We start from the raw sequence: 10,772 nt of genomic DNA on the forward strand, positions 1-10,772 counted from the left end.
TGCTTCAGGGGCCGCCTGAAGGGTGCTTCCCTGGCTTCGCAGCCAGATGTGGTGCGCTTTCTCAAGGGAGTTAATCACCTGCGCCCTCCTCTGCACTCAGTGGTGCCTGCGTGGAATCTCAACCTGGTGCTAAGAGCATTGCAGAAGCCGCCGTTTGAACCCTTGTCAAGGGCATCTCTGAAAGACCTGACGTTGAAAGCAGTCTTTTTGGTGGCTATCACTTCAGCCAGAAGAGTTTCCGAGCTCCAGGCGCTCTCATGTCGAGAGCCTTTTCTGCAGTTCACTGAGGCAGGAGTGACTATTCGCACAGTGCCTTCCTTTCTGCCCAAGATTGTTTCTCGCTTCCATGTGAATCAGCAGCTCTGTCTCCCTTCCTTTCGTAGGGAGGACTACCCAGAGGAGTACTCTGCTCTTAAATATCTGGATGTGAGACGAGTCATCATCAGATACTTGGAAGTGACCAATGATTTCCGGAAATCGGATCATCTGTTTGTCCTGTATGCAGGTCCTCGTAAGGGTCTGCAGGCTGCTAAGCCTACAGTGGCAAGATGGGTCAAGGAAGCCATTGCAGCGGCTTATGTGGCCGCGGGGAAGGTGCCGCCTATCCAGCTGAAGGCTCACTCCACAAGAGCTCAGGCGGCCTCGATGGCAGAGGCCGGTTCCGTCTCCTTGGAAGAGATATGCAAGGCGGCAACTTAGGCTTCGGCCCATACATTCTCCAAGCATTACCGCTTGACTGTGGCTGCTCGGGCGGAGGCCCGGTTTGGAGCTTCAGTGTTGCGGTCAGGGATTTCTATGTCCCGCCCTGGGTGAGTACTGCTTCGGTACATCCCACCAGTCTATGGATTGATCAGCTTGATGATATGGAAGGTAAAATTATGTATAATCATACCTGATAATTTTCTTTCCATTAATCATAGCTGATCAATCCATAGCCCCTCCCAGATATCTGTACTGTTTTTATTCTGGTTGCATTTCAGGTTCAAGTTCAGTCTTCAGTTACTTCAGAAAGACTTCGTGTTCAAGTTTTTTCACTTGGATTCTTCAAGAGTTAAGACGAGTTTGTGTTACAGTGAGCTGCTGCATTCCTCTCCCCTCCGTTTTACGGGGCTGGATTGAGACTTAAAATTCTGCCGGCACTCCCTCCCGCTTCGTGCGGCTGTAGGGCAGTTTTGTACCCCTCCCGCTTCGGCGGTGTTAGGGTCAGTCAGCTCCTCCCGCGGTTGCGGTTGCAGGATAAGCCAGATCCCCCCGCATCGGCGGGTGTGGTGTCCCTCCCCCGCTCCGCGGGGATGAGCTGGACGGATTCCCCTCCCCCACTTGTGTGGGGATGAGCTGGGTTAATTCCCCTCCCCCGTTTCGGCGGTGGTGAGCTGGGCAGAGTGTCCCTTCGTGGGTGTAATTCTCTAAGTGCTGAGTCCTGCGGATGGAGCTTTGATATCGACATACTGAGGAGTTTCCGGCAGCACATGACCACATATAGGGAGGCAAAAGTTTGCTCTCTATCTCCACCTGCTGGTAGATGGACACAACCCACCAGTCTATGGATTGATCAGCTATGATTAATGGAAAGAAAATTATCAGGTATGATTATACATAATTTTACCTTCGGCCCCACATGATACATATTCAAGGATAGATATGTGGATGGGGCAGTGCAAGTATAGCCCTCCAAATAGTCTATAGAGATTCACACACACTGTTGGTCGGATCATGCTCCAATATCCATATCAATACGGGGAGCCGGAATGCATAGTGGGACTAGAAGTTGGCAATTCCCTGATGGTGTTTTAGATGACCCAAAGAATGTTCAAAGAATTGAAGGAGAGATTAGGGAGTTCATACAGTTTAATGATACCCCGGACATAGCCTCAGAGATACTTAGGGAGAGCTTAAAGGTGGTGATTAGAGGGCATATAATTTCATTACAATCACATATACAGAAAGACCATAAAGAGAAAGAAAAAGAGCTTAGGCAAACAGTGCACCACCTGGAACTACTTGTTAAACAACAGCAGGCTACGGCTAGTCAACAGGAGGAATTGCATAGGTCTAGGGTACAACTCCTGGATTTGGAACTTGCAATCATTAAGGAGCAAATGAAACGGGTACAACAGGAGTATTATGAATTTAATAATAAAGCGAGCAAGTTATTAGCTTATAAATTGCAACAACTTAAGGGTCATAATATCATTGGTAGAGTGAAATCGGAGGAGGGGCAGAGTTGGGATCAAATAGAGGATATTCAGAGAGTATTCCTAAATTACTACCAGAAGTTATATCAACCAGATGACCCAGTGGCTGAGGAGAACATAGAGAACTACCTGGACAAGATGGATATCCCGAGGATGAGGGGGACAGAGCAGGAATTGCTATCAGCACCTATAGAATTGGAGGAGGTGACTTTGGCAATTAAGGGTCTGCCTAGAGGGAAAGCCCCGGGAGCCGATGGATACAGTAATCGGTTCTATAAATGCTTTAATTCCTTATTAGCACCATTATTGCTCAGAACGTTTAATGCCATCTAGTCTGACACGGAGCTTCCGCGGTCCTGGAGTTTAGCCACTGTGGTCTTACTCTTTAAACTGCATAAAGATCCACAAAGCTGTAGCTCCTATCGGCCAATATCTTTATTAGGGACTGATTATAAAATCTTAACTACAATTCTGGCCACCCGATTACAAAGGGTGCTGCCTCGTCTGGTACATGAGGACCAGGCGGGGTTTATAGCAAATAGGCAAACCTTTGATAACACTAGACGGGCACAATATATATTGGATAGAATTGAACAGGTGGGATGGCCGGAGGTCCTTCTCTCCCTCGACGCTGAGAAGGCATTCGATAGAGTGCTGTGGCCGTTTCTCTTTCAATTGTTGCAGAAGGTGGGAATTAGTAGCCAATATCTACACTGGGTCGCAGCGCTCTATCGACGCCCCTTGTCTCAGTTGCGGATTAATGGTACAAACACGGAGGCCTTTGAATTATTCAGAGGTACACGACAGGGGTGTGTCTTGTTTGCACTCGCTATGGAGCCTCTGGCAATTCTAGTGAGGAATGACCCATTGGTACAAGGCATTCGAATAGGGAGGCAAGAAACTAAACTTATGCTTTACGCAGATGATGTCCTGCTCACATTATCACACCCTGAGACCTCACTGAGGGCGGTGATGGAGATACTTCAGTCATATGGAGGCATATTTTCAAAGCACTTTGGGAGGCTAAGTTCCATAGGTTTCTATGGAACTTTGGGAGGCTAAGTGCTTTGAAAATGAGCCCGATGGTCAGGTAGCAGGTCTTAAGATTAATATCCAAAAATCAGAGATTATGCCTATACAATTTCCTGTTGGGTTACAAGATGAACTACAAACTCTCTTTCCTTTCAAGTGGTTCCTTACGAGTATTCGATATCTGGGGGTTAATTTAACACCAAACACTGGGGATCTATGTAAGGAAAATTTTGTCCCTAAAATGCGGGAGCTTTTCCAAGAACTGGAGAGATGGGGGGGGGGGGGGGGGGCTGCAGATGTTGTGGATGGGTAGAATAGCAGCTGTGAAGATGACAGTGCTACCTAAGTTGCTCTATTTATTCATGGCTGGCCCGACTTTTATACCAAATACTTTTTTTCATACACTTAACAAGAAAGTGTTTGCTTTCATTTGGCACAAAAGACCACCACGGGTAAACCACAGAATATTATATCAACTTAGGAAGGACGGTGGTATGGGAGTACCCAACTTCAGGCTATACTGTAGAGCTGCTCTATTTCAAATGCTTTCTACGGTGCAAAAAGGCCCAACTAAGCTATGGACATATTGTCACGTATACACAGCAGGTACCTAGGTTTGTGAGCCCTTAGACCACTGCCGAGGAGTGGCAGCGGCAGGAGAATCACCCAAACACAAGACAAGGCAGACCGGAACTGGAACACAGTGGATCGGGGCGAGGCTTCACCTACACTTAGCTACCCTTCACCCAGAGTTAAGCTCCGGGCTGCAGGCAGCCGGCAGGACTTACCGGACAGGACAGGAAGGCCGGACTGCAGGACACAGCAGCAGGCAGACAGACAGCAGGAAACACTAGAAACACGCTGGGTTCCAGGGACACAGCAGGCAAACGAATAGTCCAGAAACAAGCCGGGTCAGGCAGGTGGCAAGCAGAAGAATAGTCCAGTAACAATCCGGGTCTAAGCAGGCGGCAAGCAGAAGAATAGTCCAGTAACAATCCGGGTCTAAGCAGGCGGCAAGCAGAAGAAAAGTCCAGTAGCCAAGCAGAGACAAAGTCACCAAAGAGTAAAAACACAAAGGCACTGCAACAACTCACACCAAAGGAACACCTCTGAAGAACACTGTTGCAAGGCAACTAGGAACCTTACCAGGTGGTTAATAAAGGTAGGTCACAAGGGAGTTCACCAGGTATGGGTGCTGCTTGGTTCCAAAAAACTCCCAAAACAATCTGGAGAGCTGGAAGATCCGGACTGGACCAGCATATCTTCTGGAACATGGGAACCGGTAAACCATCAGTTTGCAGCATTCCCCAGGTCTAGACCCTAGGGACCGAGGTGACTGCGAGCCAGGGACCTGGGCACAACCGTGACACATATGCAGCGCAATGGGGTCTGAAGGGGGTTCCATTATGGGCGGTGTCATGGCTTCCCTTACCGTTGCTGAGAGGATTGATATCGGGCTTGAGGGGTCAAATGAGGGGAGAGTGGGCCAGATGTATAGCGATCTGTTTCCGGGGCGCAAGTATCACCTAACTATACCCATCATGTATGCAACTGATTTTGGCCCAGGGAGAGCGGAAAGAGTGTATGGGCATTGGTCAGCAGCCTCTCTACGGTTGTTGGGGCAGATCTGGGACGATGGGAAATTCCACTCATTTGAGACCTTAAAAGAGGAATTTGGCTTGGCGGACAGGGACAGGTTTCATTATACGCGGAAGACAAACAAACAGATCGGTATAATATCCAAACAAACTTTATTGAGGATACCGTATATGAGATAAATGCATTTATCTCATATACGGTATCCTCAATAAAGTTTGTTTGGATATTATACCGATCTGTTTGTTTGTCTTCTTTGTTGGATTTTACAGATCGTTTGCCTTGTTGCATTTTGGGACCCTCAGGTTTCATTATATGCAGGTTAGAGATTTTGTACAGAAAAAAGCTAGAGGAGATCTGTCCCTGTCGGCCACGGAGCTTGAATTGGCAATGAGATCTGGGGAGGGAAGGGGGGGATTTCTCGAATTTATAGAGCTTTGCTTCGCAAGTCTCAACCATTAGCTAAATGTACAAATACATAGGAGTCATTACTGGGTACTAAGTATGAACCAGGTACATGGAAAAAGATATTTAAACGATTACTGTCATTCTCAGTGGCAATTCCACTACTGGAAAATGGATATAAGATCCATTGTATCAATGGTATTTGACCCCCAGCCGCTTGTCTCGCATTTTAAAAACAGGCGAGGCGAACTGCTGGTGCAAATGTGGGGCTGAGGGCACCTTTTGGCATGTGTGGTGGGATTGCCCGGTGATACAGCAGTTCTGGAAGGGCTTGCAGGTGAGATTGCAGAGTGCAATACGAAAAAGGATCTGCTACTGATAAATGACAGGAACTTCCTCCTACGGAGGCTGTCTACAAATTAGCAGGAAAAAAGGCCTCAAAGAGCTTCCAGGTCTTCAAAGATAAGTGGGTTATTGAGTATCACATAATCCATTGAACTGAAGGTGGAGTACAGATATATACATTGTATCCACAAGCAATTTTGTTAATTAAATAACACAAAGCAGGTTTTTTTTGGCCAAGGATGAAAGTAGGGTCTTGAGACCCAGCGTAGCTTCTGCAGATCAATTGAAGACCTGGAAGTTCTTTGAGGCCTTTTTTCCTGCTAATTTGTAGACAGCCTCCGTAGGAGGAAGTTCCTGTCATTTATCAGTAGCAGATCCTTTTTTGTATTGTATTTTTGATTGTCTGATCTGCATTTGAACTGAAATTAGTATTTAGGAGATTGCAGAGTGGCCTGGGTTCTGAGGTTACACTAAATGCTGGCCTATGCTTGTTGAATGTACCGATGAGGGAGAGCCGTGATTCGCATCACGGTCTTCTCACATATATTGTTACAGCAGCCAGGATATTAATTGTAAGACAATGGAAACAATTAGCGGCACCCTCGGTGGACCAAGTGCTGGCTAAGGTGGATTATTGTTGCCTGATGGATAAACTCTCAGCCTTGAGGCGAGGAGGAATGGTGAGATTCTTAAAAATATGGACACTATATCTGGAGTGGCGAGGACTAAACATGTGACACTTGAACAATGGGGGACCTCCAACACACGAAGAGACTGATATATACCTGAGATGCTCTGAGGGGGGAGGGAGTGGGGAAACTTGAAGCTGTACAATGGGTTTATGGCTAGAATGTTGTGTGTGTTAGGATTGTTGTTATGTAAAGCTAAAGAAAAAGTTAATAAAAACATTTATAAAGAAAAAAAAAAAGAAGGCGGGATAGGAAGAGGGGGGAAGGTGAAGGAAGTTGGGATTTTGAGGATGACCTGCAGAGAAGTGAAGCTGTCCTTCCAGCTTCAGCCCTCTCTCCTTCTCCTGACCCCCCCCCCTTACTTTTTGTCACACCTTCCCTCCCTTCCTTTCTCTATTGCAGGCTCTTTCTCTGTTATCCCAAGTCTCCTTAAATACATAGATTCACCCTCTTTTCTTAGCCTTTCTTTAACCTTTTGATTCCCCTTTCTCATCACTTCCTCCAAATTGAAAACCTGTTGTACAAGACGTGTGCCTAATGTGCTGAAACAATATCCGAACAGGGAAGAAACAAGCAGAAAGAAGAAACCGTACATAGAGTCAGTCTTCAAAGTCAATTACCTAGGTAAACTGACCTGTGGGAAAGTTTCTCTCTCTCTCTGCTGGTGGTTGGGAGGCGGGGATAGTGCTGGGCAGACTTATACGGTCTGTGCCCTGAAGAGGACAGGTACAAGTCAAAGTAGGGAATACACAAAAAGTAGCACATATCTACCTAAAAGTACATGCTGGGGGGGGGGGGGGGGGTTAGAACAAAAATGTTGCCATACTAGGACAGACTGAAGGTCCATTAAGCCCAGTATCCTTTTTCTAACGGTGGCCAGTCCAGGTTACAAGTACCTGGCAAGATCCCAAAATAGTAAAATAGATTTTATGCTGCTTATCCTAGAAATAAGCAGTAGATTTTCCCTGTCCATCTTTTCGTTTAGGAAGTTATCAAACCTTTTTTTAAACCCTGCTAAGCTAACTGCTTTTACCACATTCTCTGGTAACAAATTCCATCGTTCCTTTAAGTAAACAGTATGCCCATAACAAAACTGCAAAATCCACAGGTACATGAATCTGGAGTTTATAGGCAGTTTTGAATGGGAAATCCCTCATGTGGCCTCCCTCTGAAAACTAACTGCAAGTGTTACAAAAAAAAAACCACCCATGAACTTTGTGGCTAGGTAACCTGCTTGAAAATTGTCCTGTTCACTACAGAGGATCAGCAGAATTTTTGTGAATAAAAGTAAAGAGCTGATCTGTCTCCCCAAATATGTAAATCTAATCATTTCAAACTTTCACCATAAACTTAGCTTCAGGATTCAAAATATTTTTGAAAGTCAAGTGATTTTTGGAGCTGTGGTGCAGTTTGTGGTATATGAGTGGAATGGCTTCCCTTCGGAAGTAGTGGAGATGAGGACTGTATCTCAGTCCAAGAAAGCATGAGATGCCCAAGTACAAATAAGTACCTGTAAGCTGCATTGAGCCTGCCATGAGTGGGAAAGCGCGGGGTACAAATGAAACAAAAATAAATAAGCACAGAGAATATTTGAGGGAGAGGAAGGAAAGGTAGAACTTAGTAGTTAGTAGGAATGGGCAGACTGGATAGGTCAAATGATCTTGATCTGCCATCAGTGAAAAATAACCTAACATTAGCTCCTAAGAATTTAATGATTTCTGATTAAAATTTGAATTCTGTAATTTGGGATCCTTTCCTTTACAAGCTCTGGTGAAGTTGGGCTGTGGTTAGTGAATGTGTTTGTGCTTTCTTTACCCCTGGATACTCTCTTCCTTATGTGAACCTGTATTTATGGAGTAAGGTAGGAGAGCTTCTTCTTGCATGTGGCCACAGCCTTTCTCTGAGGTGAGGGAAAGAGTCTGTCAGGCTCACATGCATCCCATGTATTTCTTTCAGCCAGTGTTCCAAAGGTTGGACCTAGAGGGATGAGAAGGCTTTTGATCTCCGCAGAAACAGCACTGCTGGAAAATCGAGCTTTAAAAAAAAAAAATCACACAGTTCTATGTATGTTATCACAAATATGTTACTAGACCTAATCCTGAGACAGCAAGGACTTCATCACAAGATTCACCATTTGGAATTCTATTATTACCTGACAGCCACCAATGCTAAGTGATATACCTACACCTAGCATTTGGATTCTTCAGTGGGCTGGATGTGTCTAACATTTACATTTCCCATGAGGGGTTGGTGCTGAGCTGACTAGTAATATTTGAGGATCTTGAAGAGATCAAATGTTGAAGCAAAATCATTCAAAGTGTACTCAAGATATGTGCCCACCAGGAATATTCATGAACTAATTACTGATATGTTTCCATAAGAATTTTGATGGCTGGTGGTTGTCAATTACATTCCTGAAGACCCTCAAACAGGTCTGGTTGACAGTTATGAATATGTATAAGATAACTGCATTGAATTGTTCCTGCAAGTATATCTGTTTTTGATTACTTTGAAGAACCAGAACTGTTTGTGGTCTGAAGAATGAGAATTCCTGCTGTAGACAAGCCAGAAAACCCACTGAGGGTTTATCACACTTGAACCTTCTTCCTTTGAGTGTCAGGCCTAAGTGATTGAGGGTGAGCCTTTCATCTGTCCCTTTATACGTTCCACCTTTAGATCCGTGTGAAGCCAGACAAAACAGGGGTGGTAACTGATGGCGTGAAGCATTCCATGAACCCGTTCTGTGAGATCGCAGTAGAGGAGGCTGTCCGGCTAAAAGAAAAGAAGATAGTCAGTGAGATCATCGTCGTGAGCTGTGGACCACAGCAATGCCAGGTACTTTGGAGTATATTCAAAGACTAAACAGTTGGAGGCCCTGTGGCCAGGGATTGTGTTTTGGGTCTGAGGTAAGAGAGGTCTTTGTTCTGTGCACTCTTTCAGGAGTATGGTACACAAATGGTGGGTACTACCTCGCTTTGTATAGATAGACTTCCACTATAAGGTATCACACACAGGACCAGAGCTAATGCAAGATTAGCCACAGATTGAACGTTACAGCCACAGTTCTGAACTTGCATTCCAAGGGTTTCTGCTTCTGGTCTGACGTACAAACTCTGAATGGTCTGTCAAAGTTATAGGCTGTTGGCATAGGCAGTGCTGGCAGGAAAGGATCATTTGGAGTTTCCATTCTGCATATGTACTTGCCTATCATTCTGCCACAGTCTTTAACTGTATTTGTAGTCATCTCCTGCCACTAAGCGCCCTCTGCACCTGTTCCATGCGTGCATGAATTCGGCCACTATTTTGGTTCCTGTCACCTCCACTGGATGTCCTTTCCAGTATGTGCTGCCTTTCGTCTTCCTTTCCTTCAGCTTCACGTGATATCTCCCTGTAAAGTTTCTCTTTCTATGGAAGATGCTTCTTCTGGCACCTTATTGAGGCCTGATGATAACTTGGATGTTTGTGTGTCATATCTTTCGTTTTCCCTTCTAGAGCATTGAGCTTCACTAATATTCAAGCAGGGTTCCCTTTGGCTGTAAATTATCAGTGTGGGCCCAGGGCCATCAAAAGACAATGGAAGCAATTCTAGAACTTGGAACCATGATGTAGTTTGCCACAATGGAGCAGTAAATCAATGTTCTTATTAGTGCAAAGCCGTATTGCTGTGCTGAAATTTAGGCACGTCCATTTACAGCAGGGCAAAAACTGGTGTAAGCTGATGTGCGTAATGCACCGTACAAGGTGCACAACTGATGATATTCTTTAAGTTGCATGCGTCGCTTGACAACATGCCTGTGTTGCCCCCATGTATACGTCACCTTGTAGATATGCAATTTCACTACATATGTTATAGACTAGTGCCTAGCGCATACATGCACAACTGCCATTTCCATATCATCAAGCTGATCAATCCATAGACTGGTGGGTTGTGTCCATCTACCAGCAGGTGGAGATAGAGAGCAAACTTTTGCCTCCCTATATGTGGTCATGTGCTGCCGGAAACTCCTCAGTATGTTCTCTATCTCAGCAGGTGGTGGTCACACACAGCAGCAGCTCTGGCTAGGCCTCCAAGCCTAATCCTTAGGTTTTGTTGAGGCCTGGGGTTGAGGGCTCTTTTGAGCAAGTGCAAACCTGGTGGTGCCAGGTCCCTCCTTTTCTCCCCCCTCCCGCTGGCTCCGTTTAAAAAAAAAAAAAATTTTAAACGTCCTTAAAGGCGTTTATTTCGACGTTTATTTAAACGTTCATTGCAGCTACTCACTGGGACACCAGTTCGTTACAGCTCGGAGCGGCAAGCAGGTAATTTTTTACCTTTTTATAGCGGGCAGGGGGTTCCCCGATTCTTCTCCTCGTGGCATATGGCGTCGGAGGGCGAGGGCGCAAAGGGTCGCTCCCCGGATCGCTTGAGCGCTTCTAGAGGGGATGCGGGGGTCTTACAGCCTGATTCGCCCTTGTTGGGTGACAGTTTCGTGACCGATGAATGTCCCGGTCCTTCCTCCGGCGTGGCGGTTTT

At 45.7% G+C, this 10,772-nt stretch overlaps 1 long non-coding RNA gene across 1 annotated transcript in view; it reads left to right on the plus strand.

Annotated features, from left to right (window-relative positions):
• LOC115457901 overlaps positions 1–9,098 on the plus strand; it is a 33,816-nt gene extending 24,718 nt beyond the window's left edge. Inside the window, exon 2 of the long non-coding RNA XR_003940012.1 lies at positions 8,939–9,098. This is a non-coding gene — a long non-coding RNA (uncharacterized LOC115457901). The remainder of the gene's footprint in view (positions 1–8,938) is intronic.
• Positions 9,099–10,772: the final 1,674 nt, after the last annotated feature.

The sequence above is a fragment of the Microcaecilia unicolor genome, chromosome 14 (genome assembly GCF_901765095.1).
Source record: "Microcaecilia unicolor chromosome 14, aMicUni1.1, whole genome shotgun sequence".
NCBI lineage: Eukaryota > Metazoa > Chordata > Amphibia > Gymnophiona > Siphonopidae > Microcaecilia > Microcaecilia unicolor.